At 31.3% G+C, this 22,454-nt stretch overlaps 1 protein-coding gene and 1 long non-coding RNA gene across 5 annotated transcripts in view; one reads left to right on the forward strand and one right to left on the reverse strand.

The window, feature by feature from the left end:
* The window catches only part of Kek5 (leucine-rich repeat, immunoglobulin-like domain-containing kekkon 5 protein), a 269,622-nt gene extending 254,585 nt beyond the window's left edge, over nt 1–15,037 (reverse strand). For all 4 annotated transcript variants that reach the window (XR_014438650.1, XM_083097913.1, XM_083097912.1 and 1 more), the window contains exon 1: nt 14,418–15,037. The gene's annotated coding sequence lies outside the window, so the exon portion shown is untranslated. The remainder of the gene's footprint in view (nt 1–14,417) is intronic.
* LOC145970878 (uncharacterized) overlaps nt 14,836–22,454 on the forward strand; it is a 29,850-nt gene continuing 22,231 nt past the window's right edge. The window contains exon 1 of the long non-coding RNA XR_014438652.1: nt 14,836–15,273. This is a non-coding gene — a long non-coding RNA (uncharacterized LOC145970878). The remainder of the gene's footprint in view (nt 15,274–22,454) is intronic.

A 22,454-nucleotide genomic window follows, 5' to 3' on the forward strand; every position in this document is an offset into this window, starting at 1 on the left:
TTATGCTAAAGTTTAGATTTTAGATTTTAGATTTTAGATTTTAGATTTAGATTTTATTTTATTTTATTCCATTCAACTACTGTAACTTACACCTTACACTCTATACACTTTATATATTATACTTTATTCTATTTCTATTTCTATTCTATTTTAATTTTATATATTATATCACATTTTATATTTTATATTTTATACGTTAATGAATACAAAACTTGTAAAGCTCTGTAAGACTGGAAGTCCATTCAAAGCCATAAGGCATGGATTAAGAACAATAAATAATAAATAAATATTTAAATTATGTTTTTCCTATTTGACTTTGAAAAAGACCCACAGTAGGAAACATCGTCGACAGTACATTTTAAACATATAAAAATTTAAACATATTTTTACGCTCCTTATTGTAAGATAAATAACTTTACAAAGTTTCTATCATAATATAATTATTATCACGCACCATTACCCTGCGTCTTTGGTTCCTAGCCTTGTTTTGCTTCTTATTTAATATAACATTTGTATAAAGAATGAGAAGCTAATGAAAATGAGGAATTTTATGTACTATTTTTTTCTATTTTTAACAAACTAAATGTAACGAAATTTTATGGCATTTTCATTTTCAAGAAATTTTATAGAAAAATATCTCGTGAAGAAACAAACGATCTATAATTTCATGTAAAATAAAGCTACAGTGTAATCATTATTATACTGTACGTTGAAATGATATTAAGTTAATGAACGTGTTCAACGATGTGTTAACATTCTCACATTTGCACTTCGAGCAGGTTTACGTAGCTTAAGCTCTTGCGCAGTTTCTTCGAAACTAGAACATTCGATGAGTCGCACAAGATCTGTTTAAAGATACGTAAGAAACGTTAAATATGATGCATTATCGTATGACGTGTGCTTAACACATTGCATAATACAAAGAGCACTTATGCCTATAATCCATTGATGATATTAATGAACATTATAATGACCTGAATCTTTTTATATTTTGCTCACTTTAAAAGTAATTATAATTATATGCATTTTATGTATACATGTAGTGTTCCTAGTCAAATATAATAAAAAATTTATTCAAATATTTATCCAGCATATAAATACATATAATTCAATGAATGAGAGAGAGAGAGAAATTAAATTGTGATATTTAATCGCATATGTATTATTCGTTACCGAGGAAAACATTCATTAAACCGATATAGCAAGTCTCATTGCAACATGATTAAGAAAATTAATTTAGTCGATGTATTTATGTAATAACACGTCTGCTTCAGCAACATATAATCGCAATGACAATTATGATAATCGAGGTAATTACGGTAATAGCATGAGACTCGAAACTTCATTAATTATATATAACATAATCTCGCTACATCTGCCATATAAATAAAAAAGTTTTTTATCTGTTATCTTCCACAGTGATAAACGTGCACATTCAGGAAGATCATAGCTCTACTAAATCCAATAATTATCGGCTTTGTCGCGTGGCAGCTAGAAGCCCTTGTTATCCGGCTACGATAGAGCGGCCCAATTTTTCAAACATGTTTTTCTATTCTGAATAACTCGTAAAAAAAACTTTGGATCGCTGATATATTGTTCATAAAAAGGATTATGGAACAGTATCCAACAACATATCCGAATAAAGAACGGCAAACAAACACAAACTAACTTGCAAAATATGGTAACATATGCTTGATTAATTTTTTGTTTTTTTTTGGTCCAGAGAAAATTTTCTAATAATAATTTTAACCTTGTGCAATTTTGAAAAAAACCGTGACACTGCCACCTTAATATTAAGCCAGCAGGACCACAATAAAAAATAAAGAAAAAAAGAAAATCAAGTATAGAAATATAACGGACTGAATTTGTACTAATTTGTACCATTAATAATAATTTTGTAACCTGTACAATTTCGAAAAAAACCATAACACTGCCACCTTAATATTAAGCCAGCAGGATTATAATAAAAAAAAAATAAAAAAAGAAAATCAAGTACAGAAATACACTAGACTGAATTTGTACTAATTTGTACCATCAAAAAAACTTAATATATTCATCCCTTCTGCTTCAAACAACTCCCAATTGAATTTAGCCCTATCAGTCTCAAGAGTAAAGTACTCGTTCCCATTAGCAGAATCAATCGCTACTTGTACATTCGACGTGGCATAATTTGTACTATCAAAATATAGAGTTTTAGATTTTGTACCCTCACCGATTATTCAAAAACTACCCTCTCATCAGTCTCAACAATAAATATAAAGTTTCAATATTTATACCGTATTGTCCTTTTTTAATATTACATTCAGCAATAAAATTTTTTCTTTTTTATGATTCTATATATAAAAATATCGAATAAGTATGTTTATATTTTGATAATACAAATTATGCCACATCGAATGTACAAGTAGCGATTGATTCTGCTAATGGAAACGAGTACTTTACTCTTGAGATTGATGAGGGTCGGGGATAGTTTTTGAATAATCGGCGAGGGTACAAAATCTAAAACTCTATACTAAGAGTACTAAGTTGTAAAAAATAGGTACTAAATAATTTGATAGATTTGGTTTGATTTTGCTAATTTGGTCCTGCTAGCTTAACAGAGGTGAAAATTTTGTCATCTGCTGCATAATTTCTGTATTTTTTAAATATTTGATGCATTGATAATTAAATTAAATTTTTGATGTAACAAAGTGTAATTTAAATTAATGAAAAAATATCTCTTTGTGAAGCAATTAATTTAAAATTTCAAATCTAATTTATAGAATTTCAGTACTTTCTTCCAATAAATACAAAATTTTTAATTTACTTAGAAAACTTCTCACGAGAGATTAAATGTAAAAAATAAGAATCCGAAAAACAGTTTTTCGTTAAATGAAAATTGATATTAATTCTCAAAAGTGAGACCAACAAGTCAGATGTAAATTCTATCTTGAGGTTCTAAGATTGACAAAATTTTCATTAATATTACGCGTTATCGATGTAATCATACATTGTATTGTATTTAATATCAAGTCATTTTAAGAATTCACATGATACGAAAGAGAAACATGAAACATTTACTTCTTTATAAAGATTAAAAAATGTAATACATGTAATAACAAAATGTAATAACATTCTTGCTCGAGATAAGACGTGTTACAATATCGAAAATCTTGTCAGATTATATTTAACTATTAAAGTTGCAAATACAGCGAGAAAGTCAAGTTAATTTCCAGCGTAATGTTTTTCTTTCGGCACTTAGCGGCTTGTCACCTTTATTTGATGTCGTCAGAGGGAAATCCGAAGTAGCTCTCGTTCTAACACAGGAAGACTTATTATTCGAAGCACGATAAAGTCTCATAAGTCTTACATTACGCGCGCACGACGAGGATTGTAAATCGCGCTGACAAGGCATAATGATTTCGACGTGATCGTATTAAAAATTCATAGTCATCTCGCGTCGTCTCGTCCATTATGAACGATGGGGATTTAAGAAGCTTCGGCTCGATCCATTCCTTTAGTGATCCATTCGTAGTCCGATGATTAACATCGGGCGCGAGAAAAAAAGAGGAAGAGAAATGTAGGATTTGGCGAAGAAAGTAAAAAAAACGAAAGTCTTGAATTTCCCTTTTTATATATTCGAAATATATAAAAGACACTAACAAGAGGAAACATCAGATAAAAGATAGTACTACTTATTAAATTTCGAATTCTTATGAATTTGAAGGAGACTTCCGCTTTTATGACTGTTTGATTTGGCATCAATAAATGAGAGATTTTTCCAGTCATTGACAAAGATAAATAAAGTTAACAGAAGGGGAGAGGAATCGAACACACGCGCGTGCGGGAATAAATTCGAGGAAATTAAAATAAGCATCGGCTAAAACGCCTTATCATTGTGATTGACGATTCCAGCATCGACCGTGCTTCGTTATGAGGCTCGATAAGTTCTACGTCACTAATGATCCGATGTATAAAGAGCGTTATACACGAAATAAAACATCCCGTAGAAAGAGAAGGAGGGAGAAAAAGTCTCCGCGAGCTCCGGTCGTTTTATCAGTCACGTAGATCTCCATTGCGTGCTGTTCCTATATTCTACGGCCACAGTCAACGGTACCACACTCGGAGTGGACTTTAAATCAGATTACAGTGTGCACTTTCCCGCCAACAGAAGTGAAAACACGCACATATACGATGTGTAATACGTATATAAGTGGACTGGAAAGGGGAAGGGGGTGGCAAACAAGCTGCGTCGAATTGACGTACGCTGCGAAGGACGAACCTCACCAAATTATGCTAACAAATACACGCGTATGCACGAGAAGGTAATTAATTTCTTACAGTGAGAGATTGATCCTCTACCTAATGAAAATATTACTAAAATACTCTGCGCTGCCCTTTCATGTTCGCACGATTACCGAGCAATATCCGATGCGTCCATCCTCTATCTGCGTCTATACCATACAGTGTATAATAAGCCTAGAGACTTAATCAGGGTAAGTGCCCTTTATGGAATGTGCATAATGTAGCGCTGTCTGTCAATGTAACACGCAGTTATTTATGGCACAAAACTGTTCTTGTTTTATCTTCCATTAACACGAGGTCAATTCATTCCTGCGATACAGATATTTTATCGAGTATCGTAAAAACTATACTCGTTTTCCAACCATTTTTTTTCTTAAATATCTATGTATAATTTCGTGATTCTAATTATAATATTACAAAGTAACGAACACACCCAAATTGTTTTTGGATAAATATCCTTATATAATATATTCATTAATATAATTGATAAAATTTAATTAATTCCACTCTCTCACAGCATCATTTTGGGACAACTTACGAAAACAATTTATAAAGTATGCTGATCTTAAACTCGTTTCAATTTCTGTCCTGGATATTACGTGCCTAACTGATGCTATTCTTTAAAAGATAAAATGTTCCCACGGTCAACGCAGCACTTTTATAAACGCTGCTTTTTTAAATTGCGCTGAATTGTGCAAAACTTGCTGACTCGTATCGTAAATAATCTCAGCGAATATTATGAAGAAACAATACAAAGAAGGTTTTATGAATATTTCTTTTTAGTTTTGTAGATTATTCACAGCGCGTGTGCTGTATATATTAACGTGCATCTCATATATAAAAAAAAGAAAAACATTCATATCATAATTAATTGACAACACAAATATTCTGTGGACGGGAATATATGATAAAATCCATTTAAAATCCATTTCGATATCTTATATATTATATATATTTTATTATCGTTATGATTTCTTATACCTGACTATTTACAATTTAATAATTTATTACGAGTAATTAAAACAGAAAACAGAATTATTAAATCATCATTGAATTAATATCGAGTTACATGGACAACGATTTGCTATATCATCTTCAAGAAGAATTCTTCTAACTTTCAAATCTTTTAGTGCGTTCAAAATCCGTTAAAGGAAACTCGACGCACCACTCAGTCGACATTCAAGGAAAGAGCGACGATTTACGGGTTTCTCTGAAAATGTTATGTCTACCCGACGTTTCTATTTCAGCAATTTTCAACGAAGACTGCCGACTGTGAGGGTAACGACGGTCACCGGCGCCACAACCGGTAAGCGCATACTACCGTCTCCGATCTCGTCACGAGATAACGTCACGGCAGGCGACAAGAACCGGCTGATTCCGAAGAAACGTTTTATCGTCGCGCGATGCGTAGCCGAAGCGCACAACCACAGATCGTTAAATCGTGCAAGTCGCTCGCTGGCATTCGATCCAACGAGCATAGCTCACAAAAGCGTGTCATGAATCAGAGTTCCTTTCTCGAAAGGTTGACACTATTCTAGCGTGAATGACGCGAAATAAAGTGTGACTAATGATTGTAGTCGGATTTGCGCGTACGGGATATCGCAAGATGAGCAAGATCGAAAATACAAAATGAAAACAAATGTCCGCTTATGTTACAGTATGTAATATCATATACATATATGCGAAAAGTAAAAATATTAAAGCGATTAAGCGACAAAAAATATTCATTCATAATTTTGATTTTAATATTTTTATGTTACTTTATTTTAAATACTACATCTCTCTTTAAAATCAGTACCATTCTGAAATTTAAATCTTAGTAACATAAGCGTCAAATATAAGCGACGAAAATAACATTATTATTTTATATATGTATCACACACACAAGATAACGTATTATCTAACAATACCTTTACCCTATATATAAGCGAAATAATTAACTTACTATCTATAAAAGAAGGATTATGCAGAACGTGTATCTATGTTATACAAATTTGAATTTTAAAGTTTGTAGAATATATAGAGTTGGAAATAATATCTGCTCGTACATAATATGAGCTGTCGTTTCCAATCTCGTAACTAAAGTATAAAACTGCATTATGAATCTTTCATAATATATGCGCACATATCAGGCTTTATAATAATCTCTTAAATGAACTTTATAAAGCTTTCATACAAGAAAATATTACTCTCTCTCTCTCTCCCCCCTCCTCTCTAAACGTTCTCTCTAAACATTTTTTTTGTCATTTCTTAAATTATACTTTTATCTTCTTTTTATCATCTTTTTATTTTTTCCTTAGTGCACGCTATACATGTGTAAAATTTATTTAACTCTTCATCTTCGCCAAAAAAAAGAAAAAAAAGAATAAAAGAAAAAAAAGAAAAAGAAAAGAAAAGAAAAGAAAAAAAACATACCAATTATGAACATTGATTATTGTTCTATTTTGTACGTTTTCTCTATTTTTACCATTTAATTCTCTTCCACTTTTTTTATAGATATCCGTTTCTTTTGGGATATACGATTTTTCTCCTTTCCATTTTTTCCCAATATTGTCTTTCAGTTTCAACAGAAATTTTTCCAAGAATAGCTGTCTCTCGTTATTGTATCAAAACTCTGACCTTTACTTTTTGTCTACCTGACACATATTTTTGGAATGATAATGTAGGTGCGGTATCGTTGAGAGAGGCCTACCACGAAGATAGGTATGATCGAACGACACGCAAGATCACGCGACATTCAAGGCAGGGCAGTATGAACTCGATGCTTCGTATGATTCATACGCGACGTGAGTAACTTTTATCATAAGGCTCGTGACGCATCACGATGGCTAAGAGCAGAGGAATATGGCGAGACGGCTTAAGAGTTCAATGACGTAGCCGATTTATGGTCAAAACGGACTACCGGATGCCAGTGCATCTATATATAACCAAGGCATGTTCAATTCGATATTGTGTTCTATTATATTTCAAGTAAAATAATACAAATGTTATATGAGAATAAAAATAATTGAGAATATTATTTATCGATACAGCAAATAGGTTATACATAGGAGTTCTGTGAAGCTGGCACGACAATCTACGAATTATAAAAAAATACTAAGAGTTCTGATAGCACTTTTCATAGTTCTATAGTTCCTGATAAAAATTAAAAAGAGTTCCGCATTCCTTATATTAAAAAATCGAAATCGAAAAAATGTCGTGCTAACTTCGCGAATCTAGCACGACACTCTTTCCTCTAAAGTACCAAAACGCGTTGAATATTATTATTTTTAGCTAGAGTTCCCGATAGTTCTGTTCAAGTTCAGCCTATATATGCAATTTCAGATCGATATTTCAAAAATTAATAATTTTTAAACAATTTTTAAAATTCTCGCCCAGCATGACATTCTCCCTCTAAAGTACTAAACCGCGTTGAAAATTATTATTTCTAATAACAGTTCTCGATAGTTCTGCTATAGTTCAGCCTATATAGGCAAATTTCAGACCGATATTTCAATAATTAATAATTTTTTACGAATTTTTAATGTCCTCGACCAGCACGACATTTAGTAAAAATGTGTCGTGCTGATGATTTTCCGTAGTTTTAACGGCAGTTCTGGACAGTTCTATATAAGTTCTATCTTTTAGAAACATTTTTACGCAGAGTTCCGACCGATTACTATTTTTTAAATAATTTTTTACAATAACCTAGCACGACACTCTCCCTCTAAAGTACTGAAACGCGTTGAAAATAATTATTTTTGACAACAGTTCTCGATAGTTCTGCTATAGATCAGCCTATATATGCAATTTTAGGTCGATATTCCAAAAATTAATAATTTTTAAACAATTTTTAAGATTCTCGCCCAGCATGACATTCTCCCTCTAAAGTACTAAACCGCGTTGAAAATTATTATTTCTAATAACAGTTCTCGATAGTTCTGCTATAGTTCAGCCTATATAGGCAAATTTCAGACCGATATTTCAATAATTAATAATTTTTTACGAATTTTTAATGTCCTCGACCAGCACGACATTTAGTAAAAATGTGTCGTGCTGATGATTTTCCGTAGTTTTAACGGCAGTTCTGGACAGTTCTATATAAGTTCTATCTTTTAGAAACATTTTTACGCAGAGTTCCGACCGATTACTATTTTTTAAATAATTTTTTACAATAACCTAGCACGACACTCTCCCTCTAAAGTACTGAAACGCGTTGAAAATAATTATTTTTGACAACAGTTCTCGATAGTTCTGCTATAGATCAGCCTATATATGCAATTTTAGGTCGATATTCCAAAAATTAATAATTTTTAAACAATTTTTAAGATTCTCGCCCAGCATGACATTCTCCCTCTAAAGTACTAAACCGCGTTGAAAATTATTATTTCTAATAACAGTTCTCGATAGTTCTGCTATAGTTCAGCCTATATAGGCAAATTTCAGACCGATATTTCAATAATTAATAATTTTTTACGAATTTTTAATGTCCTCGACCAGCACGACATTTAGTAAAAATGTGTCGTGCTGATGATTTTCCGTAGTTTTAACGGCAGTTCTGGACAGTTCTATATAAGTTCTATCTTTTAGAAACATTTTTACGCAGAGTTCCGACCGATTACTATTTTTTAAATAATTTTTTACAATAACCCAGCACGACACTCCCTCTAAAGTACTGAGACACGTTGAATATTATTATTTTTAGCAAGAGTTCCCGATAGTTCTGCTATAGTTCAGCCTATATATGCAGTTTTAGGTCGATATTCCAAAAATTAATAATTTTTTATGAATTTTTAATGTTCTTGACCAGCACGAGACTTAGTAAAAATGTGTCGTGCTGATGATTTTCTGTAATTTTAACGGCAGTTCTCGACAGTTCTATAAAAGTTCTATCCTTCAAAAACATTTATACGTAGAGATCCGACCGTTTATTATTTCATAAATAATTTTTTACAATTATATTATTAATTGTTGGAATATCGACCTAAAATTGCATATATAGGCTGATCTATAGCAGAACTATCGGGAACTCTTGCTAAAAATAATAATATTCAACGTGTCTCAGTACTTTAGAGGGAGAGTGTCGTGCTGGGTTATTGTAAAAAATTATTCAAGAAATAGTAATCGGCCGGAACTCTGCGTAAAAATGTTTCTAAAAGATAGAACTTATATAGAACTGTCGATAACTGCCGTTAAAACTACGGAAAATCATCAGCACGACACATTTTCACTAAGTGTCGTGCTGGTTAAGAACATTAAAAATTCATAAAAAATTATTAAGTTTTGGAATATCGACCTAAAACTGCATATATAGGTTGAACTATAGCAGAACTATCGAGAACTGTTATTAGAAATAATAATTTTCAACGCGGTTTAATACTTTAGAGGGAGAATGTCGTGCTGGGCGAGAATCTTAAAAATTGTTGAAACATTATTAATTTTTGGAATATCGACCTAAAATTGCATATATAGGCTGATCTATAGCAGAACTATCGAGAACTGTTGTTAAAAATAATTATTTTCAACGCGTTTCAGTACTTTAGAGGGAGAGTGTCGTGCTAGGTTATTGTAAAAAATTATTTAAAAAATAGTAATCGGTCGGAACTCTGCGTAAAAATGTTTCTAAAAGATAGAATTTATATAGAACTGTCCAGAACTGCCGTTAGAACTACGGAAAATCATCAGCACGACACATTTTTACTAAATGTCGTGCTGGTCGAGGACATTAAAAATTCGTAAAAAATTATTAATTATTGAAATATCGATCAGAAATTGCATATATAGGCTGAACTATAGCAGAACTATCGGGAACTCTTGCTAAAAATAATAATATTCAACGCGTCTTAGTACTTTAGAGGGAGAGTGTCGTGCTGGATAATAATAAAAAATTGTTTAAAAAATATTAAACGGTCGGAACTCTGCGTAAAAACGTTTTCAAAGAATAGAGCTTTTATAGAACTGTCGAGAACTATCGTTAAAACTACGAAAAATCATCAGCACGACACATTTTTACTAAGTGTCGTGCTGGTCGAGGACATTAAAAATTCGTTAAAAATTATTAATTATTGAAATATCGGCCTAAAACTGCATATATAGGTTGAACTATAGCAGAACTATCGAGAACTGTTATTAGAAATAATAATTTTCAACGCGGTTTAATACTTTAGAGGGAGAATGTCGTGCTGGGCGAGAATCATAAAAATTGTTTAAACATTATTAATTTTTGGAATATCGACCTAAAATTGCATATATAGGCTGAACTATAGCAGAACTATCGGGAACTCTTGCTAAAAATAATAATATTCAACGTGTCTCAGTACTTTAGAGGGAGTGTCGTGCTGGGTTATTGTAAAAAATTATTTAAAAAATAGTAATCGGTCGGAACTCTGCGTAAAAATGTTTCTAAAAGATAGAACTTATATAGAACTGTCCAGAACTGCCGGTAAAACTACGGAAAATCATCAGCACGACACATTTTTACTAAGTGTCGTGCTGGTCGAGGACATTAAAAATTCGTAAAAAATTATTAATTATTGAAATATCGGTCTAAAATTTGCCTATATAGGCTGAACTATAGCAGAACTATCGAGAACTGTTATTAGAAATAATAATTTTCAACGCGGTTTAGTACTTTAGAGGGAGAATGTCATGCTGGGCGAGAATCTTAAAAATTGTTTAAAAATTATTAATTTTTGAAATATCGATCTGAAATTGCATATATAGGCTGAACTTGAACAGAACTATCGGGAACTCTTGCTAAAAATAATAATATTCAACGCGTTTTGGTACTTTAGAGGAAAGAGTGTCGTGCTAGATTCGCGAAGTTAGCACGACATTTTTTCGATTTCGATTTTTTAGTATAAGGAATGCGGAACTCTTTTTAATTTTTATCAGGAACTATAGAACTATGAAAAGTGCTATCAGAACTCTTAGTATTTTTTTATAATTCGTAGATTGTCGTGCCAACTTCACAGACACATACATAGGCCGGCTATTCACATAGTTTATTTTTAGATTTCAGATCTTAAGTATGGTTTTAGATCCCTTTAAGATTTCAACGATGACCGTATAATATTTTCAGATCTTGCTTAAGACGATTTTAAATAAGAACGGACTATAAATATATCGGTCATAGATACTTGTATTTTAAATATGTACGTAATACGCCAAATATAATTGTACAGAGATAAAAAACATGAAAAAAATTGATACGAGTATTAACGTTCATATTTTTAAATACCAGTATCTTCAATTATCTCTAAAAGTATGAAAACAATCCCGAGAAGTATATTTAATTAACCAGCAATGTTCAAGCTTGAAAAAATACAATGAGAACAGTAAAGGAACCATAATATATCGCAGTTTTATATTTCCTTATTAATGCGAAATCGATAAACAAAAAGATCGCTGTATATATATTTTAATTCAAAATACGATCAGGGTGCATATAAAAATATAAAACTGCGATTTCAAATTTTCAGGCACTAAAATGATATACAGCCACCGGAATATTATTGAAATGAAAATGAACGTTTCAACACGTTTCTCGCTCACAGCTCGATGAATGAATCACATTAGCATATATGACTGACTAGAAAATAATAGACAAATTATATATATATATATATATATATATATATATATATAAAACTATTAATGTATTATTGATAGAATTTTTTATCTGACAGATGTAAATATTTCAAAAGTGTACACGTCTGTTATTAATATCCATCGAATGTTATTTTTGTGATGTTTGATAAATGAAAGCGTTTTGTCGAAGAAATTGACTTTTCTCTTTGCATTTGAAACTCTTCTAAATTTCGAGATGAAACCTTATAATTAAATACTCTACGAAATTGTCGACCCTTGCTCGCTATCCAGCGACTCGATTGTCGTTTTAATAGAACGGTTCGGTTGTCTCGACTTTCAATGAAGAGAAGGAAGAGAGCTTGTACAAATAACTGCGTTTATAATATTGCAAAGCGGATCTCGTCCTGAAGAGAAAGTTCCTCGAACTTGATAATAACGTATATTCGGAATTGACAACGCGCACCAATTATGCTGGCAAACTGAGACTCGCAGTTCTTGTCATCTCGAGGAGCGACAGTATAACGATGTTTATTTACACAAAATACGCGGTAAACTTCTCGCCAATTATTCCTACTTTATCGAAATAATTTAACGATGTTTGATATAGAAAAATTATAAATACTAGAGACATATAAGAATTAAAAAACTATTACATTAAATAAGAATTTATCTATTTGATACAAGATATTCAGATAAAGAAAGTACTAAGGTAACGGAGATCAAAATAAATTTTCATCCGATCTCTCGAAAAGTTTGATATCTTATGCCAACTGTAATAGATTGATCGCTTCTGCGAAAGAATTGATATCTCGCATCGCAAAACTGTTGCTCCAAACAACAATGACTTACGGAAGATTGATATAAGTATGTATGTAAATATTAGAAGAGTATGTTTACCCAGACTTTTCACACAAGAGATATTTATTTTACCTTCTTATTATACATATCACAAGAATATCAATAACATTTAAAATATATTTAATTATAAAACTACATATGTATAAAATATAGAATAAAATATTATGAAAATTATTTTTGTTGCAATTGCGTTTTAGATGAAATAAAAATAAAAAACAACGCGTTTAATTCTTATTTTATTCGTATCTTGAAAAATTATTTTCTGTAATATAACAATTTTCAAATATTTTCAAATATTTTTGTTCAAATGATTAGACCTAGTGATTTTAATACATTGATAAGATAGACGCAAACTCTACTGGAAAAAAATATTTGTATAACTTATTAAAAGAATACATGATAAAATATCCGACAAAATATATGATTGCATATATCAAATGTGTATAAATATCAATTACGTACACATATCCTAAAGGAATTTCATGGTTACGCGAGTATATAAACATTTGAAAGAATTCGGTACTTGATAACACGAGGCATTAAGGACATTCGCAAGGTTAAATACGTACTAAATCAAGTGTTATGTCTGAATCAACATACACTTCTTCCATTCACATAATCTGTCTCGTATTATTGATCTCTCTCTCTCTCTCTCTCTCTCTCTCTCTCTCTCTCTCTCTCTCTCTCTCTCTCTCTCTCTCTCTCTTTCTATAAAATAAAATTATATTCCAAGCATAATATAAAATTATATTCCGAATATTAATACTATTATTAACCATTATTATGTCAAATGCACTGCACACGCTGATATTCGGTAATATAATAATAGTAATTCTCAACCGATCAAAAATATTCAAGATTTACGCTACATAATTTAAATATTCGGACTCTGTTATTATTCACGCACAGGCGACCAATTTATATCGGCGTACTTGCATATCGATATAAACAACCGTATTTTCGCTACATTTGGCATTCTATTTTTGAAATATTTATTCTCATTATATACGTCGAAATATTCTCGACGCATATTTATCATTAAATCGTAAAAATTCTATATTATATCCAGGTGAAAATTATATTTCTGTTTCAAATATATAATACTTTGTGTATTCTCTTCTCTATTTTTTTCCTTTAAACCTCACACGAGAGAAATAAATGTACAAATTACATCGGACGATCGCATTTAATATTAGATACGCGGTTAATATTAGATGCATGTAGATAGAAAATACGATTCAAAGAGGCGAGAGCACGACTGCAACGAGATGGTATCGTCATCGTGCGCGGTCGAGCGAAGAGCAAAGCCCGGCGTCGCTGACAAGAATCGAAGACAAAAAAGAGATCCCGAGAGATCACGCACGAGGTTCGCTCCGGACGAGATTCCATTCCGGGCGAGAGCGCGTTACACGAATAAAATGAACACGGCCGGTGTGCACCGCCTCGTGTGCCACGGACCGTAACGTAAGATAAGCTCGATTGGCATTCTCGTAATATCCGAGGAAAAGAGAGAGAGAAAGAGAACGTATTCCTACTCACATGCATACACACACACACACACACACACACACACACACACACACACACACACACACACACACACACGTACGCAGCATCTTCGTTTTAACCCATGCAACCCGTGGCGACAAAGTCTCGAGGGAAACCAACGGACTAAGCGAGAAGAAAGAGATTGGTAGGTTACTTACCAACATCGGCGTACTTGCGTCCGGCTCGTATCCGTCAATCAACAGCAATGTCCTTCGCTCGCGTCCTTCTCTCAGCACGTCACCTTTGCTGCCTTGTCTCTCTTTCTCGCTTCACGGCTCCTTGTTGCTCTAATCTCCTCACCAAGGACGTCGCACGCACAAGCCGAGACACATCGCGATACCATGAACTTAGCTTCGAGACCGGCACTCCCGAATCCGAACGCGTAACGGTCGTTCAAACGTGGCGCACGGCGTCACGCTATTTCGCGCAACCGACACATATATACACTCACACACACGCACGCGCGCGACAGGGGTCACCGAAGAAACAACGTACACCGATCGCGCGGCAAAGATGCGAAACAATGAGTAAAGCAGACACAATCGCACAAGTAACGTGTACGCGAATGTACTGGTCGCGCGACAATCATGCGAAAACGAGTATCGCAAGAATGACGATTCTTCGCGAGCAATCGTTTCTCACGCGACGCACGGCATCGTATTTTGAACAATCGGCGCAGCTCGTGCGTTCTCTCGTCGAAGAAGGGAGAGAGATCGGCGTCGATGCGACGCGATACGATATCACATGACACGCGACGACGCGACACGACCTACGCGCGCGACTGACTGCGGTGAACTGAGCCTCGAGACGCGGCGAGGCGCGCGCTCCCGATCGGTGCGCTTCTAGCGGCCGATACTGGAACCAACGGTGGCGTCTTTAATCGTTCTTCGCGCTTCGATTCATACCCTCTCTCGGCGTGGTCTCTGGACGGGAAGTGAGCAGTCAGGAATATATCTATACAGTGGACGGGAGGATTGACAGCGGACCATGGACCAAAGATCGTGAAAAGTTGATGTGAGTACTCATGGATTTTCTAACATTTCCGAATTCTCTTTCAAACATTGTCCTGTATGACGGAACGGAAAGAGCTTTCGGGCGATAAAAAAATTTGATGAAATATCCATCAATAAACACAGAATAGAGAGAGATTCGTGTTCATATCCCGCATAATGGAAATCTTGGTAACATATTTCGAATTGAGATTTTTACTCGACAAAAATGTCATGTGTAATTTATCTTAATGAACGGAGCTGTTAATAAAGCTGTAATAATTGAAATTCAACATGCGCGGATTTTTTTACACTAAAACTGATTAATTGCTTGAAATTTTAAGCTTCTTAATAAACCTTCGTGAACATTTAGGTATTGTTTATTGTTACGAAGAAAATTATGAGTTCTGAATAATAAAATACGCATGCATTAAATAAACAACTAAATTATACTGATTAATTCTCTCGAAGGTAATATTTACTTCCGTTACATTTCGTTTTAATATTTTAATGTGTGAATTTGTTTATTCATAATGTTTACAAACACATGCGCACCTTTGTTATGCGTATAGATAAATTAGAGACTGTCTACATAAACTCTTCTTTATGGAACAAAACTGTCCGATAGCAAACACATATATTTTCATTCGCACCGAATATAATTGTTAATTAGCGTATCCGAAACAACACCTAATTGATGGTTACATTTTTATGTTGAGTGAAGTTAAATGGTTATTGTCAGATTTTACATATTACAATGCAGTTAAGTTTGTATATAGGCATAATTATATATGATCAATGTAACACAGAGATTAATTAAACTTTGAGTCTTCTGCGAACGAATAATGCATAACACGATTGCATTACTGCCAGAAAGCAATTAAATATTTTATCACAGGTTTAAATCTATCTCATTAGATCTCAGATAGCATGGTAAAGAAAATATTTATTATTTCTCCATGTATAATTCAAGAAAAGGGAAAGACACTACATTTCATCTATTTTCGAAAAAACTCTAGTTTTATCTTATATTTTTTCTACTGACATAAATTTCAAATTAATGAGATTCTGCAAAAAATCAATGTGTCAATTGACACAAAAATTAAAAGTTTAATATTAATCAAACTTAACTGTATTGTAAATTTTACTCTTGCTCAAAACAATTTTTATCAGTCTGAAGAAAAATAATATAATCAATTTAACGTGATATAAAAACTAAATAATAATAAAAAGCTAGTATGTGGAACAATATATAGTAACTGATTTTTACAATAATTGCTATATAAAATATCAAGATCCTCCGTGTTTTTGCTTTATACGTTAAAATTCAAACAATTAAGCGAGCATAAATTTTAGATGTATCATAATTGTGTATATTATATTCTTTCAAGACTGTAACATTTAACTTTTTAAAACAAACTCTAGGAAATTCTTTTTCCTAAATAGCTAATTTGCACTAGCGTTGCATTATAACACTATTTCTGAATTTTTCTCATCGTGCAATAGTGCTCCCTCCGATATAATAATACTTTGACAATGTACTAATTTTATTCCACTGATATAACTGCTGGGTAATGCAATAAATATCAGTTATTATCATTTATAAGTATCAATTGAATAAATTATGTTTCATTCATCGCACCCTTCATTCGCTCACATTCCCACCGTTCATCCCCTTGCTTTTCTATCGTCCTTTTTTAATCTTTCCCACCCATTACTTTTTCCCGGTTCTCTCTTTAAGCAGTAATTTGTAGCAGTGGGTAATAAATTATTTAAGCGCATTTCAATTTAAAGAAACGATTAAATCATGCATTTTATAACGTATGAGAGAACGCATTGATATTTCGATGTTAATTGAATTATATTTATTCTTAACTATGCACAAATTAATATCAAATATCAAATTAATATCAAATATCGCAATTTTTTTATATTGATTTGAAAGATTCGCGCTAGTTTCACTTATTTCTTTTAAACCTTGGAGAATAAAATAGAATACACATTTAATAAATATTTTATGTAAAATTCAATATAAATAAAAAAATGTTCGGGTTTTTTAATTGAATATATCGTTGTAATTAAGCTATTTTATTTTTTATTTTTATATATTTTATTTATTTTTGAAAAAAATGAAAAAATATTAAAAAAAGATAGACAATATTCATATACCGAATATATATTTTTATTACATGTACATATATACATACATACATATTCAATTGCAAAAAAATCATTTATTTTCCTCTAATATGCTATTAATTATATACAATAATAACACTAGACTAATGTTAAAATGGAATATACAACGTACAAAATTGATAAAAACATTAAATTTGGATTAAAACATTAAATCATAGGAGATTTAATTTAATTAATTACATAAATTACATTATATTTCAAACATTGTGAATTAGATATTATTACATTTCACGATGTCATATGAAAAGATGAACACTGTGTGTGTGTGAGCTAAATATGAAGTTTATAAAATCTGCTTCATCGTAATTCAAGTAGATGAAATGTTTTATAAAATTAAATGTGATTCTATTATACCTCTTAAGTTTAAAAAAAAATAAGTAAAATTAATACGAATATTTCAAATTAATATGGAAATAAAATGGCAATATTATATTTTGCTGAAAAGTGTTCTCATTTCAACATTTATTACTAATGTGTGGATGGGGCGATATTATTGTAAAATGCAGAAATTTATATTATCAAATTCAAGATCTTATTTTTGTCTCTTATATAAATGAACTGCATAGGATTTTTTTATCGAAATTTTTGCTAATAACAAATCATTTTTAAATCGAAAATACATATCCAATATTCTTCAAGTTTGTGATGTATGTATGTTCTTGATGCTTTCTGCATATGAATTATATTCTAGTAAACGGATGTTATATTACGAAGTCGTATTTCTTTTGCTAACTTTTTAAACAAAAGACATACAATGATAGTCGATACGCATGGTGATATGACAGTGCACATAAGTATTTAATATTTGTTTCGATCCCCAGTGAGGCAAATCGATACGCGTCATTACAGTTTAATCGAACCAGCGGAACTGCTGCGCGTTACGGGACAAAGAACATATATATATTCATATTCCATACGCGAGAGAATTAATAATAAATTTATATGGATAGCAGAGAAGAGAGAGAGTATGACAAGAAGAGAGGGGGAGAGAGAGAGAGAGAGAGAACCGTAAGTAGGAAGACTTATTGCGTAATTCAAAAGCATTTGTTGGACGTACGTGTTACAGCATTTGAAATATGCAGGGAATGCAAAATCCAGTTTTATTTAAATAAAAATTACTCCATTCTCTAAAGGTGCATTTATAAATCGAAGTTATAAAAAAGTTATGTATTTATTAGGAGAGACATGATATTAAATAAAAGTATTTTTTTACAGTTATAACAAAATTATAGTAATCTTTAAAAATTTATTATTATAGTAGATAAAATCGCGATTCCGGAAACTGTTCCATTTGCTTTTGATTAATATTAATTGAACAATTACCTGGTCTTCGTTAAGGATGATTCAACATAATGCGATGAAAGAGTGAGACAGATAGGAAAATAAATAGAAGTGCTCCATAATGAAACCTTTGTAGCAGAAGGAGCTAAGGTAATTTTTCAGACTTGTCTCATAGTTGTCCTCCTGTGTGAAAAGTGGGTGACAACGCTCAAGATGAAGGCGTACAAAGTTGAAGGCATTTTTATGATTTTTAGAGAATCATGCTGCACGAAATGTCAGAGACAAATTAAACATACAAAATAGAGTGGCATAATCTAACATATGTGCGATAATCCTTTTTTTATTAAAATATAAGGAAAGATAATTAAAGACAAATATATATTTACATAAATATAATATATATCTATTGAATAATATTTTTATAACAGATAATAACACATAGAAACTTATTAATGAAATCAAAATTTTAGTTTTATGCAAATTTTAACAATGTTATTTGCATAATAATATAAAATAACATGAATCTTGATATCGTGATTTCTTAAATTTATTGAGCCAATGTTTCAGTTACTTCATACTCTGTTCGAAACTATCAAGAGAATGTAATTAAACGGAGAATGTAGATTATGTCACGCATATTAAACTTGAGATACTCGAAATATCTACGTGAGCATGTTTAACAATGCATACACTTATTAAATATTTATCCGATTTAACCTAATTATATTTTATTTATATTCGCACTATTTTAACGATTTATAATTAATTATAAGTAATTTACGGAAGTATGTTATTTTATAAAAATAAAGAATATAATACTAAATATAAATAAATATAATTTTCTTAATAGGTATATAACTATTTAAATTATCTAATAAAAATCATAATATATATATATATATATATATATATATATATATATATATATATATATATATATCCCTCTCTCCTTTCAAAATGGTTTTATAAATACATTTTCCATTTTTGTGTGTATTTTAGATGTAGAGTTAATTTGAGTTATATTTCAATCTTGTGCAAATTCAATATTTATTCAATATTTTCTTGATGGTTCTTGGGTTCGCCTTGTGCGTCAAATGCGACGTAAACGCATCACTATTTGATGAAATTTTGCAGTTTAATTAAGTTGCTTCAATAAATATCGTTTCTCTTAACAAAGAAATATTTGCCAACCCAATTTGGCTATGTTTCTCATGGATCTCATGAGAGCCTTTGACTTAGTTTCTTCAGTACGACAAAACTTATACTTATGACGATATAAAAATCTCTGATTATGAATTCTTTTTATTGTGCAATTATTTCGATAACAAGCTAAAGTCTTAATAATATCTGAATATAACTGAGATAAGAAAAAAAAATAAATAAAAGTAGCAGATTTAATCTGATTTTAAATGATTTTTTATTAATTATATAATTATACAAAATGTGTGTATGTCTTTATTGAATTCAAATATTATATAATATATATATGTATATATATATATATATATATATATATATATATATATATATATATAATTATATATTAATTAATTAAAAATATTATAATATGAAGTAATTAAATATTATAAATGACAAAATATGAATGTTTACATTTTGCTTTCTTTATACAATCGTGAATTTATGCGATACGAATAAGTTTATCGCATTACAACATTACAGCGTTAAGCATCTTAGAGACTGTGAATTTACGATGAGGAAGATAGAAGTCCCATTACATTTTAATTGATGTTATTCCTTTTCAATATACTTCAAGTAGATTTTTCCTACAGCGCTTATGCTTCACCTATTTCTCTTTTCTGTCTATATATTTCATCTTGATAAATGTTCTTTAATTTTTTGATTTTCTTTTAAATTTATGTTTTCGATCACTTTTTAATTATTACTTATTTATATCAGTTTTCTTGCGATGACATAATTCTCTTTTCTTAATATTTATATGGAAATGTATAGTCTTTTTGACACCTTGTTTCGCGTGCAAGAATACTTCTCATTAAGGTCTGACTTTTTATGTTGCCCACACATCATTATCCCAGCTATTCTGTATAGTTTTTCTTATCTTTCCACATATTTTAATATCCACAGTAGTCCTGTTTCAGAACTCTTTAACGAATACTTTGTTCTGTCTCAAACGTTTGATTACATGATGTAGCCGGAAGGAACAATGTTTAATTTCTCTCTTCAGCTCTGTACAAATGCCACTATAAGAAACATTGAGTACAGTTACACACGCATACACGCGCATATTTATACACACACAAATACACATAGATATTCATGCATGTACACATACACACACATAGTTGTGAGCATATGCGTTAGTAATGTGTGAGCCGTTAGTGACAATGGCTTTGTAAAACCGCCTCCTAGTTTTTAGTTTTACAATACATGCCACCTCTCTTTTGTGTGTCCTTGGTAAAATGATGCGCGCATGGTAAAGCGGAAAGAGGCTGAGCTTTTCAATAAGCTGCTGCTTCTTGCCGTGAGAACGGCACAATTAGTTATTACCATGATCCGCAAACCGACGTTATTATCTTAAAAGCCGCTACTTCGTACAACGGCTGCAAGTTTCCTCAAGGGAAAATGCTTCCGCGTAAGTTGAAATATTAGTAGTTTCGTAAATCGCATCTTGTAAATTATGACTGCTTTCTTATACGAAAAATCGCGCATCTGTTATTAATAAAGTAGCATAATACAATTCTATTGTACGACTTTAAAACTTTATATTATTTCGTATCTAAAGAACAAGACAATTCGTATATTTCTCTTTTTCATTTATTGTAGATTTTTATTTCTAATCAGATGAAGATATGCACGCGGTATTGATTTTATTTACTATCTAAAAAAAGTGACTTGCGCAGTATTTGATTCGCTTGATTTCGATATCTGGAAACGAATAATATCTTTACGTGGAAAAAAATATATACATATATTTTTTCCACGTAAAGATATTCGTTTCCAGATATCGAGATCATCATAAAATTACATCGACATTATAAAATTTCAATTTAATTAAGGTCTTATTGGAGAAAATAACTTATTTTTATCATTATCTCTCTTTATTAAATTACTTATGTGAATTATATATATATATATATATATATATATATATATATATATATATATATTTAATTAATATCATTTTGAAAAGATTCATTTCCATACTTTATTTTCCGCTTCATTCAAGATAATTTATAAGATAATTCTCATGAGATAATTCTATTTTATATGCTTCTGATCTAACAGAATAACAAAACATTTTCTGCATTATAAAAGCTGTTTTTTTTCAAGCTATTCTATTAAAAAACAGCATAAAGATTCCTTATTTTTTACATAAGATCTTACTCTCTAAATTTCTTAGAGTGAAAATGCACTCGAAAAATTGAGTGACTGGTCAAGTCACTCTAGTTAGAGTGATTTTTCACTCATAGGAGTGAATTCTTCTCACTTTTTGTTGTAGAGTAAAAAATTCACTCTGCAAAATAGAGTAAATATGTATACTCTATTTTGTAGAGTGAATATTTTCATTCTATGTAGCATTTTCACTCTATATAGAGTGAAAATTTTCACTCATGAAGAGTGAGTAAAGCGCATGTGAAACGCGCATGAGTCCGCCATTAGCAACACTGTCGTATCGTTGTCTCGCGACGTTACCAACTCGTCGCACGTGTACTTGGTATACAAGACATATTAAAGTAACTTCTTAGG

The sequence above is a fragment of the Camponotus vicinus genome, unplaced genomic scaffold, assembly GCF_025532165.1.
Source record: "Camponotus vicinus isolate PSW18456_S1 unplaced genomic scaffold, iyCamVici1.0 SCAF_4, whole genome shotgun sequence".
NCBI lineage: Eukaryota > Metazoa > Arthropoda > Insecta > Hymenoptera > Formicidae > Camponotus > Camponotus vicinus.